At 54.9% G+C, this 14,362-nt stretch overlaps 1 protein-coding gene across 7 annotated transcripts in view; it reads right to left on the bottom strand.

Annotated features, from left to right (window-relative positions):
- EPN2 (epsin 2) overlaps positions 1-14,362 on the bottom strand; it is a 51,999-nt gene that overhangs the window by 25,530 nt on the left and 12,107 nt on the right. Inside the window, exon 1 of one of the 7 annotated variants that reach the window (XM_065908674.1) lies at positions 5,775-5,873. The exons of the other annotated variants lie outside the window; for them this stretch is intronic. The gene's annotated coding sequence lies outside the window, so the exon portion shown is untranslated. Of the gene's footprint in view, positions 1-5,774; positions 5,874-14,362 lie in introns of those variants that run through there. 7 annotated transcript variants of the gene reach the window in all.

Here is a 14,362-nt window from a genome sequence, read left to right as displayed (position 1 = left end):
GAGGACATCCTCCAGCCCCCGGGGACAAAAAGAATGCCATCCTCCCTTCAAAACTAAGATAAGATCAATACTACACGTTAATAACCAATACAGTTTAAACTCAAGTTTAAGCCTCTGGAAGGAAGGCAGTAACACTGTAACTCCTGGTCTATTTTCAAACCACTTCTGCTGGATCTGCTCTGCCACACCTGGCAGATGCCCGCTAGAAGAATCTCACACCATCTACACTGGCTCCAGAGACTCTCTCTGACCCTCTTCTCCTGACTTCTTACAGAGATGCCCAACCCCTTCGAGACCAGGGCTGAGGCCCTGCTGGGCTTTCAGAGCCTCTAGCATCTAGCACAAGCTATGTAGCACTGATACAACCTTACAAATAAACTGCTTCTGGCCCAGTTTCCTCATCTCAGGGAGAAGAGAACCGAGGGCTCCACATTAACAGGTCCACCCAGTCCTTTGCCACAAACACATCTCTCCAGGGAAGGAACACCTGCGTAGCTGGAATGAAGGCTATGCCTCTGGCCACAGGCCTGGTCCAGAGTGTGGAGGACACCACCTGGTTTGGCTGCCAGTGAGCACCCAGCACCGCGATATAAACGCTGCTGAAACAAGTTAAAAATAGTGCCCCTTCCCCAGGAAGGCATCTGGCAGGGGACAGAGGTGAGCGCGGGGACCTGAGGATGCAAGTCCAGGACAACTCGACTGTGGCGGTGGGCCACAGACTGAGGCGAGGAAAGCACTCCCTGCAGAGCTAGCCCTCAGGGGGAGGTCTTCAGAGGAGGAGAGGGGGCAGGCGGGGATTGAAAGGGAAGCGGTGCCAGGTGACTCCTCTCCTACAGAATGGGGAGGGGGCCCAGGACCTGCAGCTCCCCACCCCCACCCCACACCCAGCTGCCACTGGGCTTCTGGCCTGGGAAAGAGCTGGGTGGCCTTGGGTCAGGCTGTCTCCCTGTATGCTCACAAAAAGCCTTCCTTCCGGGTAAGGATCACCCCTCCCCTGGTGCAGATGGAGAGCCTTCCTTCTGGGTCATGAGGTCAGCTGACCAAGGCTCCCTGGTGAGGACTCTCTCCCTCCTCCCACAGGGGCCCTCACTCTGCTGCTTCTGCCAGAGGAACAATGGGTGGGTGGCCTCCACCAGCTTCATCCCGGCTTCAGAAATAAGTAATCAGCAAGTGTCAGGAGTGGGGAAGCCACAGGAAATGCCCACTCCTCACATGCAGCCAAAATAGGAGAAGCTCATAATTGTCATCCTGGTGACAATTAGACATCTGCTTGGTGAGCAAGGCCTCTCCACCCTCAGACAGGTGAAGAATTCTGTCTTCATCTGCAGATGCAGGGCTTCAGCAGAATGGGACTCAGCTGAAGGTGGGCAGAGTGAACTCCACTGCCCGGCCGGCTCTTACAAACCTTACACAGTGTGTGCGAGGAGCAAGGCCAGGTGCTCTGTGGGGACCTGCACGTGTGACATGACCAGGCTGGTCGTCCATGGCCGCCAGACAGGATGGGCCTCGGGGGCCTCCCGAGCAAACGCTCCAGCCTCACTGGTCACACTCGAGGTCCCAGAGCCCCAGGGCCACCCAGCACTCTGTCTGTCACCCACCTGGGGCCCGGCAGGTTTCCCTACCCTGCACTTCACAGCTGCAGAAGCCATCGCAGCCACGTGTAACCTGCAGCACGCGTGCCCTGTCCCAGGCAACAGCCCATCCACACACACAAAGCCTGAAGGACGGGCCCTTAGCCACAGCTGAGCCATGGCCCAGTACGACCAAGGAGCTGCGTCCCTTGGCCCCAACATGCAGGCAGCCCAGCCAGTCTCGGATCACGACTCTTTCTCAAGAGCAGCCTATTATGGTGACCATAAAGTAACAGCTGGATCACATTTGCCAAAGACGAGCTGGGGCAGAGAAACTCTGGCATATTTGAAAACACAACCAGAATTCCACTGACAGTGGAGACCACAAATAGATTGAATAAAACAGCAAACAGAACAACACTAAAAAAACAAACAAAAAATTCCAAGGCTAGAGTGATGCCCCTGGAGGCAAGAAGAATTCCATAAAAATGTGTTCAAGAGCCTGCAGAGTTGGGTGGGGAAATTCCTTCCAAATCCAGAGTCCCAGATGAGGGAGGAAGCAGCCCTCATAGCTCCAGACCCCAGGTGGGCCCTGGTCAAAGCCCACGTGAGTCCTGGTCATCCTTTCTGTGACAGGGACGTGACTGGCCAGGTGTCAAGAAGACACTGATGGTTGGGGTCTCCACCAAACCCCCATTTGGGGGGCTTTTCAGGGGCTGGGGATCATTATCAGGGACACAGACCAGCTATGAGGGAACGGCAGCAAACGTCTCTCCCCTCCCCAAACCTAACAGGATCCGCAGATGGCAGCTCCTGCTCTGCGTCTGGCAGCCTTCTGTGACTTTCTCCAGGCAGGCGACACCTGCAGGGAAGCTGAGGGCCATCCGCCTCACTCACCGAACATAGCATCCGTGTCCCAGGACTCCTTGGTGGGCAGAGAAATCAAATCTTATATCTCTACCCCAAAAGCGGACTTCAAGAAAACTCTGTGTTCATATATATGAAGAATTTCAAAAACAAACATCTGAGCCTCTTAACTCTGAGATGTAAAGCAGGTACAGTGACAGCACCCACAGTGCAGGAAGAGCCCCGGGTGCCAGTTAACTGGCTGCAGGGGGACTTACCGTCCCCCCAACGCCGGATGACCCCTGCCCCCTCAAAAAGGAAGAGCCACCTGGGGGCTTCTCCCAAGACATGACAGTCTTGGAACAAGCACAGGAAAATTCAAATTCGATGTCAGACAGCCTCCAATGACCACGTTAGTGATTTTTCTAAAAGCAGAAATCAAGCACTGAAAACACACGTGAGGAATCCTGCTTTTCTTTACCAGTGTGGCAGATCATTCAGTCTCTAGGAAGAGCAGCTGGGCTGCAGGTTACACAGGGGTTGAAGTGCAGTCATTCTGAAAGATGGTGTGAAACAAGGACCAGACTCAGGAGACATGGTTCTGGCCATCCGACAACACAGTCACTTAGAAATGGTGGTGTGGCAAGTAGTACCTCCCGGAGAGAAGCGAGGACCAAACACTGGTGCCTGGACTAGTGGATGCGTGAGCATGCCTCCGAGAACAGAAAATTCCTCAATGTTCCCCTCCACTACTTCTCCAAGTAGTTTTGCTAATGACCAACCTAGGACAACATTCTTAAACAACCCTGCCAGAAACCAGACAGCACACAGAACCAGGGGCCTGGAAAGCAGAGCTCAGGGCTGGGCCAGGCCCAGCCTCCCGCTCCTGGATGGCAGGGTAGACCAGACGCCCAGCCTAGCCTCCCATCCCAAAGCTCTTTTCTGACAAGGGCTCAACTCCTGTCAGCTCCAGGGTGTCACAGGAGCCCCCACCTCAGACCAGCCCCAGGTCAGCCACCATGAGGCTAGAGTTCTGGCGACAAGCCTAGTGGTGGATGTTTCTCTTGGCCTGTGGGGCTTCCCGGGTCTGTGGAGTGAGAAAAGCAGCACCCGGAACTCAGCCCCCTCCAAGAAAGGAGCTTGTGACCCCTGGGCCAGAGTCCCATTCTAACACGCTGAGTGACTCTACCACCAGAGAGAGACCCCCCTGATGGCCAGTGGCCACACCACCCAGAGACTGGGGCTCAGAAGGGGGCATCTGATGGCTTCACACCCACCCATGCACACACAGGGCAGGCCCACGATGGGTTTGATCAGAAGTTTCCAACTTGAGACACTCGGGGAATAGAACAGAGCTACATGGGAAAATGTAGAATTCCCAGGGTTTCATGCTTAATTTAGACCTGGCTGGACACTGTGGTGGTGCTGAGTGCTGGGCTGTGGCCACGTCCTAAAGAGCCAGCAGGAGAGGGGAAGTCAGGGGAGGGGGGAGGCTGTGGACCACACAGGCCTGGTTTCAGGCGCAGCAGTCACCCGACACTGCTCTCTCAGGAGCTCAAGATGCTGCCAAGAGGAAGTCCGCGGGTGAGGACAGGCACCTCCAGGCAGTGTAAGTGCAGACCCGGCCTTGCACAAGGGGCTCCCATGGGCTTCTGGGAGTGTGGCTGAGGTCCTTGCAGCCCACCCCAGGCAGTGCGGGGGGCACCAGAGCCCAGAAGACAACACACCCAGCAGGTGAGCGCCTCCGGGGCCAGCATGGGTGCACCCTCCGCCCCCTGGCACTCTCCCCAGCCCAGGCATGGCCTGCTCCCCTGCCCATGGCCTCCCCCCACACTGCCCCCCTGGCTCTTTCCTGTCAGTTGAGATCTGGGGGCCACGGTCACTCTCTCAAGTCACCAGCTCCCACTGTGGGCAGATCCTCTCCATGTGGGATACGTTCCTGCTCATCCCAGTTGCTGCGTCCCCATCTTCACCATGTGTCCTCAGCACAGGCTGCTCTGACGTGGGTTGAGCGAGCGGGCACAGAGAGAAACTGAACAAAGCAGACAGCACCCTACCCCCCTCCACTCCTCAGACACGGGGCTCACAGACACTGTGAGTGTCTGTCCACTCACAGACACTGAGCTAGTCCCCCAGCAGTCTCCCTCAGGGTCTCTGTTGCTGGGGTCAGAACAGCCACTCTGCCCAGTGAACATGTAAAACCACTCCATGTGTCTAAGAGTTCACAACAAAGGACCTGAGGGCAGGGGTGAACCATTTCAGCCAGTAGTACCCAGGCAGTCCCACGGGCAGCGGAGCCCTGCCTCCCTACCAGCCTGGGCTCAGGAGCAGACCAGGTGATGAGATGGGCAGCCGCTGCTCGGCGCTGAGGGACATGGGTCCAGACACCTGCGTCCTCCCAGAGTGTGCCCCTGAGGATGTTTCTCAGCAGCATCCCGAGGGCAGCCTAGGGACACGGTCCAGGGCAGGGGACACGGCTACAGAAGCAGCAGGGCCTGGGCAGAACACGCTGGGCAGAAGGCACCTCCTGGTCGGGCAGGTGGGATCATCCACAAGCCCGTTCCTGACCGTCACGCCTAGGCCCAGGCCCAGTCCTCTCCTGTGTGGTTGGCATTTCCAACAAGGCCTCAGATGTGCTAACTCTCTGATGCCAACAGTCACCCGAACAGAACAGGCTCAGAATAGAAACTGAAAATAGCACAGGCTCTCTCAACAGACGCTGGAGAATCCTAACAGTCCTGACTACATGCCAGAGCGTCTGCTCGCTGAACCTCAGCAAGAATTCGCAGGTGAGGAAGTCGGGCACAGAGAGGGTAAGAAACTAGCCTGAGCCACATGCCAGCACGTGGCAGGAACAGGACTTGCTCCCAGACGTCTGGCTTCTGGTCCTATCCTCTTCATCTCGTGTTTGACTTCAGACAAACCCCACGCTACCATGAGAATAGTGAATCCTTCCTCGCTGAATCCAGAGGCTTCGAAGGCCCCTCCTGTCAGGTGCTAAACAGGCAGAGAGACAGCACAGAAATAACCACCCTCCTACCCCTGCTCAGCCCGTCTCCAGCTCAGCAAGCCAAGCGGGCAGGAGCCCAGACGCTGGAGCTAAAGGGCCAGCCCCTGCCCGCGTGTGGACGTGAGGCCCAGGCGGTGTGGTGCTGTCCTGGAACAGGCCCCTGGCGTTCCCAGCGCCTTCCAACATAGCCCACCAAGGAGGGGCCTTTAAGGTTCTTCCCAGAAAGCACTGCCCTGGAAAGCGTCAGGCCCCACAGACATGAACATGAGGAAAGGTGGCGGGTGGAAGGAAGACTGCGCATCAGAGACTCCAAGACGATGTAAACATCAGCCCATCAGAACTCACACCTTAATAAAAACGGGACCTCTTCAGTGACTGCTGCGTCTTCTGCTGAAGCAGCCACATGGGCTGGAACAACCCGAGAGCTCTGACTACTCCTTTAAGAACAGCCGTTGTCTGAAGTACCACCAGGAAAAAACCAGTCTCAGTGCCGAAAGGTAAACTTCCTCTTTTGGTCCAGAATAAAAATACGACTTCCCTCCTCCTCCTCTGCTGGAGATGTTCCCAGGATCTTATTTACTCTGCACCGCTGACTGGACTCTCAAATGTCAGCGTCAGCCCAGAAAAGGTCTTCCAGCAACCACTCTGTCCTCATACATTTTTATGACATATGTGCTACTGGGCACACACAAGAGCACACACCAGCCACATGTGGGCACAGACAACATACCCCTGTCACCCAGACCCCTTCCCCACCCCACCCCCGCAAAGAGCTTGGGTTCTGAGCGCCGCAGTCCCATGGTTTTTAAGAAAGAAGATGACAGTCTCACCATGGACATTGTTCAACCACCACAGTCTGCCCTGGCATTGATACTGGGGCTCTGAAACTTGTCCACACTGCTGCGTGTCCCTGCCATGTGACAGCGCCTGTGCTCACGTGTAGCGACACCCACCCCCTCTCCTGTCCGGGGACACCTGGGCCCACTTAACCTTCTTGCCATCGTGAACAGTGCTGGTGTGTGCACATAAGTCCCCAAGACTCATGCACCAAGGCTTCTAGACCCTGCTCTGGGAGCAGAGCTATTGCTCTGCAGGGCACACAGCGACGTCTGCACGGCATTTTACAACGTTCTTGCTGTTCTCTCTTGTAATGTCATTTCCTCGTCACAGTGCAGACAGACGTACGGTTTAGCCGATACTTTTCACACACTGGGCACACAAGGAATGATGCCCATGGGGAAGCCCAGGACGCAGCCCCTGCCCTCGTCTGGGTCGGGACAGCCGGCGGGACACCTGGGCACCTGGGGCAGAGCTGCGGAAGGATGGGGGCAGAGGGGAGTCGTGGCAGTGCGCGGAAGAGGTGGCGAAGGGGGGGCGGGTCTGGGGGCCTCACACACTGAGGAATCTGGACCTGCCAATTCATTACTCCCCTTCCAGGTCTCTGTCAAACCCTCCAAGTAAGAGTCATACGGTTAACACTCACAGGGCACTTCTGACGTTCCAGGCGCTGTTAGGAATCCTCCTCTTTAATTCTTAATATAAGCTGCATTATTGTATGGTTAATATTTTTCTTCAGATCAATCTACTTTGTTTTTGGCCACACTCAGCTTGTGGGATCTTAGTTCCTGACCAGGGACTGAGCCAGGGCCATGGCAGTAGAAGCACAGAGTCCTAACCACTGGACAACCAGGGAAGTCCCTAAATCAGTTTACTTCTAAATTCAAATACCTGCATTAAGTAATCACACACATGAAATCAGGTATCATGCTATGGCATTTGGGCAAAGGAGGTCTTTCTATTTGTTTTTATTAAGACGAAATCCGCCATTTTAAAGTAGGCAATTCACACTCACAACTTAGGATCCTCACAGTGTTGGATGGGCTTCCCAGGTAGCACTAGTTGTAAAGAACCTGCCTACCAATGCAGGACACATAAGAGATGTGGGCTCAATCCCTGAGTTGGGAAGATGCCCTGGAGGAGGGTATGGCAACCCCCTCCAGTATTCTTGCCTGGAGAATCCCATGGAAAGAGGAGCCTGGCAGACTACAGTCCGTGGGGTCACTAAGAGTCAGACACGACTCAGTGACTTAGCATACACACACAGTGATGGGTAACAGTCACTGCAGTGGATGTTGTCATCCCCCAGGAGACTCTGCTCATTGGCCATCACTACCCACTCCTCCTCTCACCAGCCCCCAGCAACGTTTTTATCTCCCGGGAGGCCCTGCTCATCAGTCATCACTACCCACTCCTCTTCTCACCAGCCCCCAGCAAGCTGCCTCCTGTCTCTGTGGACTCACCTACTCTGGACATTTCACACAAAACCACACAGTATGTTCCTTTTATGTCTGGCTCCTTTCACTCAGAGTATTCCAAAGGTTCGTTTATACTGCATTATCAGTACCTCATTCCTTTATGTGGTAATGTCCTCTCGTAAGGACAGACCACATTGATTTACCCACTGGTCAGCCAGACACCTGGACTGTTTCCATGTCTTGGCTTTTATGCACAATGCTGCTGTGAACTCTGCATATGAGTGTTTGTGTGGATGTGTGCTCAGCTCACCTGGGCAGGTGCTGAGGAAGAGGGCTGCTGGGTCACATGGGAGCTCTCGGTTTAACTTTCTAAGGAACCAGCAAAGGTACCGCGGCATTCTGACGATAAAAAACTCTTTAAGACGAGGAACATTCAACGGCTTCCACTTAACATTATTTTAAGAAACACTGCTGCAGCCGAAGCTACTGGAGTGGGTGTGCATGTCTGGGGGCAGAGAAGCAGCGCGGTGGAGGCGGGGCTCCTGCAGTCCTGATGGAGTCACAGCAGGCGGATTGGGGGTGGGGTGGCGAGAGAAGAGCAGGAAACAGGCAGACGCCCATACCACAGTGCCTGGCTGCCAGCGGAATGGCAGGGACACAGTATGTCAAGGTGGGGAAGGTGTGCCCACTTCAGAAGAAGGAAGGAGGCCGTATAACAATGAAGACAATGAAGCTGGAGGTGCTGGCAGGACCAGCACAGAGAACAGACACGGCCAGGGCAGCTGTGCCAAGGGCTGGGGTCGGTGCTGGGGGAGCCCAGGAGAGCGGGCAGAGGGCGCAAGTCAGAAGGGGGTGAGTGGCCATCAGTGACATCCAAGAAGGGCCAGGAGAGAGGTGGAGACACAGGAGAACCATCCTGTGGTGCAGGGGAGGGGAGTTGAGGGGATTTGGGGCATGATGCCAACCAACAGGGATGAAGAGTCCAGAGGAGGCAGCAGGAGGCAAGCCTCAGGCTGGGAGGGCTGTACCTTCTCTGTCTGGTTATGCCAACAAACAGCTCCAACACCCAGTATGGGGCCCTCAGCCCTCCAGGCCTGCTGCACGGGGCCAGCCTCTGTGGCACAGCACCGAGCCCATCACTGCCCCCCCACCTCCAGCCAGCCTTGCAGAGCACCCCCCACCTGCTGCGGCTGCCCTGCAGGCCACCTGCGCTTCCGGCCTCCCCCGTCTCTCCCCACTTCCTCCCACGGCCTCTGGACAGAGGCCCCGACTGTCTGCACACTGGGGCTGCCTCACAGGGCCTGGCGCGGAGCCGGGCACACAGCTGCCCGGGAAGGAGTGACTCAACCCCACCTGCTCCCACGCTGCCCCAGCCTCGGCTGCTCCCCACACCCTCACCCGACGCCCGAGTCCAGGGCCCCCAACGTCTCACAGCGTATGGAAACATGGGCTGTGATGCTGCTGGGGGTTAAAAACTACCACTAGTTGGAGTGGAGAGAAAGCTGCCCCCACACCATGTTTTCATCACCTCACTAATCTATTTCCTCCTCAGGAAAATGGCAGCAGCAGCCTTGGAAGCCGACAGATGACCCCATGAAGGATCTGAATGAATGGAGGGGAGACCCTTCACTCCTCCTTTGGGGCCCACGGCTGCTCGCAGGCCTTTGCCGCACCCTCTTTGGTCCCGCTGGGCACCTCCCCCACCCAGGAGAAAAGCAGGACTGGAGAGGCCCATGTCTGGCAAGGCAGCACTGAGTCAATTTCACACTAAAGTTAACAAGCAGAAACAAACCGCGGCTGGCATACCATGTAATTTTTTTAATTCTTAAAAGATTAGAAGTATGCTGCTAAATGTCAAAACACAAAAACCAAAAAGAAGTTAAAGTTGTTATTTTCCTTTTGGCTTTATCTCCATTAGCAAATACTTCTCTTCAAACAATGTTTACGTTGCCTTTGTCCTACTTTGTTGAGGAAAATAATAAACGAGTGAGTTTCCAGCACGGATGACAGTGCACACAGAGATCTGCCCAGAAAACACTCCACTTTAGAGAAAGAAGTGTTTCCTTGCCTCACTGGCCACCAGCCTCCTGCTCCCTCGGTCAGCCTGGGGACGACCAAGGGGAGGACCGGGTCCTCCGGCACACCTGTGTTTCACAGGAAAACAACCAAACTCGGGGAGGCCAGCCCGCTCACTCACTGACCGCAGGCTCGGCTGCTGCTGGCCAAACTCACCGAGGTGACCGCTGAGTTTATCGATGGCTTACTATGTGCCCCAGCCTGCAAGGGAAGCACTTCACAGGAGAGGAGAGAGGGTGAGTGAGGCAGTACCCGCCAAGGAGGCTCAGTGCCATCTCCTCAGCCTCAGGACCCAAACATAACTTACAGGAGGCTCCCAGGTCCTTCCTTGAAGACCACCACATGTTCTAAGCTGCTCCCTGGAGGACTCATGGTCTCTCCACCAACCAGCTTCCAAGGCGGGCCTACCAGTGGCAGGTAATTTGCACCTGGGAACCGCACCTTGCAGTGACCCCTCCCCTGGGCCCAGGATGCCCACTCCCCCTCTGTGGTCATCATTTCTGTGCACCAAGGACTTCCGGTCCACTGCCTCCTAGACCTGTAACAGAGCTGTGTTCCCCGCTCCTCAGGGATCAGCCACGGCTCTAGCTAGTAAAACATGGCAGAAGGGAGGTGTGATGTTCTGCGTCCAGCACCTCAGAGGCCAGTTCCCCACAGCGTGGGGGGGAGTGGTGGAGGCCTGTGTCTCCGCCAGAGAGAAAGGATGAGGTGCCCAAGCACGCATGTGGCCCTGGAGTTCACAGCAGCATCGCTCCTAACAGCCAGCCAGTGAGAAGAGCTTTCCTTCACAGATGAATGGGTAAATAAACAACAAAACATGGTCTACCCATACAGCCTCAACAAAGAAGGAAGCGCAGGCACAGACAGGGCCAGCAGCAAAGCTGGACCCTCCTGCCGGGCCTTCCCCTGGCCTCACTGAGAGAGAGAGAGAGAGACGTAGAGCTGCGGGGAGACGGACAGGCCCTCAGAGGCCAGCTGCACTGGCTGGGGACTTTCTCTCTCAAGTGACTGCATGCTCAGAAGTCGCCAGTTCAGTGGGCACTGTGCTTGGCCCCTTCCACATCACCTCCTGCAAGGCGGGAGGCCTTGGGGGATGATGGATTCCAGGTTACATCTGTGAGCCTCATGGCACAGGTTTTTAAACATCTTTTATTTCTGAGAGCTTGAGTCAGAAGCAGTGTGCCAATGAAGTTTTCTTCTTTTAAAGAAGACAATATTTGTTTCCCTCCTAGTTTTAACCCAATTTTCTTTTTCTTCCCTCCCAGTGACCTTTAGTGGTCTACCACATAGATTTCTTCACCCTCCACCGGTTGGCAGAGCAACGTCACAAATCCCTGATGCAGACCCCCCCCCACATACACACACACACACCAGACCGCTGCCCTCACAAGACGCACAGCCTCCAGGGAGACCAGCACCTCCTTCCTGGAAGTGCCTGTAACCAGCCAGGCAGGCAGGGAAGTGGGGACCCCTTCCCAGCATGGCAGAGCTGCTCACAGGGCCTCGGGCTGGGCACAGGCACATCCACACCAAGGGCCCCAGAGGGAACTCACTCAGCACTGACTTGTCGTGGGTCACCCCAAAGTGACCCGTGGACCCAGAGCCTGGACTGGAGCAGAGGGAGCTGGTGAGCCTCAAGTAAATACGTTCCTGAGGAACGGGCCTGTTTTCTCTTCCAGAGCCTCCAGAAAGGAGAGGCATAAACCACCCATGACCACCTCATCATAAACCAGCCTGACCTCAGTGAGGGAGGAGGTTTCTTCAGAAACCCAGGATGACAGGCTGGACACCACTCCAGCCCAGAAGGGAAGGTTTCAAAGATTCAGCACCCAGGCACCTGGCCCTGGGAGAATGGGGGTATCAGTGCCACTCCCTGAACTACATGGTAAAAGGCAACCTGGGCCCCAAAAGCTGCAGCTGACTCTGCCTGAGGGGCGCCGCCCACTCCGGAGTCTCTGAGGCTCACAGAACCAGCAGTCTTCCGCTCTACTGTTCAGCCCCAAAGTCATCCTCCCTGAAGGCCACCCTGCCTACACGCCCCATCCCAGCAACCCCTACAGCCTCCCTGTCAGGGTCTCCTCCTCTCCCTCCCACATCCAACTGCTGAATATGCCCCTCATTCCCCAGCCTCGCCCCCAGCGGTGCTCTCTCCCAGCCACAAGACCCCACACCCACAGCAAGGGAGTAGGGGACAAACCACAGGAGGCAGCTGACCTCTTCCCAGCTCAGCCATCTGAGAGAAAGCTCTGTGCCATCCCGTGATGGTCACGCGGGCTACAAAGACCCCTGGGCACTAAACAAAAAACTTAGAGAAAATACACCAAAATATTAGCCACAATTACAGTGACGAGGCTGGTTCTAGCTTGGCCCTTCCTATTTTTATGAACTTCCCACATTTTCTTTCATTACCATTAAGACAGGCATCATCAACATTCCATGCGAGACAGCACGGAGAAGAACCAGCCTGAAGACACTTGGTCAGTGCGTATGGTTTTTTTTTTTTTTGGTGTGTATGTTTTATCAGAGCTGGCTTTAGTCTTTGGAAAAACTATCGATAATCAGATGGTGAAGAGGGAAAGAACTTACCAAGATTCTAGCTCAAAGTCAAAAGAACCTAATGAAAAAAAACTGGGAAGAGGAAGAGAGAGGGAAGAAATAATAAAAGGTTTGGTTTCATTGTTTAAAGAAAATGTTTCTCTTTCGTCAAATATTAACATCTACCTAACACCTTGCAGTCAGGTTACATGGTGATTTCTTATGTTACTTACTTTACTCTCCTGCCAATAAAGAATATTTTTTTAAATCAAGAAGGAATGTATTTTCAGTCATAATTTATTCCTTCTCTTGATTAGAGCAGGGAGAGTGCTCCTTTAACACACAGGCAGGGTCAGATTAGTTGAAAAGACCCTGTTATGAATGCCTTCTTATCCATTGGACTTCTCTACAACTGCATTCCATAGCAAATGGCAGCCTGATTGGGCCCCACACACAGGCTCAGGTCCTGGACGGCCCGAGGACGTTATCACATAGCCACACTCCCACCAGGCAGGCCCAAAGCCCTCAGAGCAAATTCTATAGCCGCTCATCCCTGGTCTGTCCAGGAGGTGAGGCCTCTGCGGGCTGGCCAAGGAGAGGTCCCGCTGGTTCCACCAGCAAGAAGGCTACCAGGAACTACATGATCCACCTGACTGCTTCTCTGAGCTCAGGCCACCATCCTTTGCATCGGCTGTCCTCCCCAACTCCATCCTTTCTGCCTGTGTTTCCTGCCTTGTTGCTAAAAAGAATGCAAACAGCCAGCAGCAGTGGCTCACAACCCCCGCCTGCGAGGGGGATCTGTACTGGGATATCTAGCAGGCTTCAGGAACTAACATGCTCAGGCCCCACCAGAATAATTAGAACCAAAGGTGACGGGGGCCCAGCATTTGAGAATCACTGGCTCAGAGGAAGCCAGGAGACACAGTGAATAACGAGTGAATGAAGAAACCCAGGCAACAGGAAACCAGAAGGGGGAGGGAAAAAAGCAGGGCCAGAAAGCAAGGTTAGAAACCAAGTGCAGACCACACCACAGTTGGGACAAGAGACTGGCTCTGAGCTGAGCTTCCTGGTGGCCAAAGCAAAGATGACTCACACTGTCTACAGACAAAAACAGACCAGAGTCACAGAAGAAGCTTCTCCTTGTCCTGGGGCCTGAGATGAACCCCACCCTCATGTCCTCATAAGGGGACACACAGCGCGACATAGATGAAACGTGCTCCCAACACCAGGACCAGACCCCTATGAAGTGGACAAGGGCCCCTCTGCACCCGCATGGCAGCCCTTGACCCACAGTCAGCAGCTGGGCTGCCACTGACTCTTCACTGGAAATAAACTCCTACCAGAAATCAGCGCTTACATCTACGCCATGCTCCCGAATCATTTCATGGCCCAGCTGACAGCCGTGTATCTAACCAGCCATCCTGAACTCAGCATGCAGTCATGAAGCCACAAGGGAACTGACTCTGACCGTCTCACTGGGGAAAGCAGGGAAAGGCATCCACCCGTGTACCGATGGCTCCAAGAGAACATGAGAGATCATCTCCTCGCCACCTTGCTCAGAGAGGCCACCGTCCACCCCTAGACCCACGGCTGTGGCTGCTGAGGTTGGGAAGGGCAGAGCCTGTCCTTGGTCAGCAGCCTGCCGGGCGGGCCTTATGGCCCCCAGAAGCAGACAGCAGCCCTGTGGGCCCGGGTGCCCCGAGGGGGATGCTATGCACAGTGCGCTTCTGCAGCACGTGTGTCCCACTCGGCAGCATGCACCTTTGAATGTGTGTGTGGAAACAAACGGAGCCAAGGTAAGGCACCTTCCTGCCCCCTCACAGGTGACATTTTCTTTTTGATCCACACACCACATCACCACGTTTCAAATTAAGAACTGACAAGTTAAAGCAGCCACTACTCACAGCTGCCAAAGTGGAAACAAACCAAGTGTCCATCAACAGATGAACAAACTGTGGTCTGTCCACAGGACGGAATATCATTCGGCCATAAAAGGCATGAAGCACTGACACTTGACCATGGGGGTGACTGTGGAAGACAGGATGCCGACGGGAAGAAGTTAGTCACAG

Source organism: Muntiacus reevesi, chromosome 18, assembly GCF_963930625.1.
Source record: "Muntiacus reevesi chromosome 18, mMunRee1.1, whole genome shotgun sequence".
Classification (NCBI taxonomy): Eukaryota; Metazoa; Chordata; class Mammalia; order Artiodactyla; family Cervidae; genus Muntiacus; species Muntiacus reevesi.
This window is presented reverse-complemented; position numbering and strand designations above follow the sequence as displayed.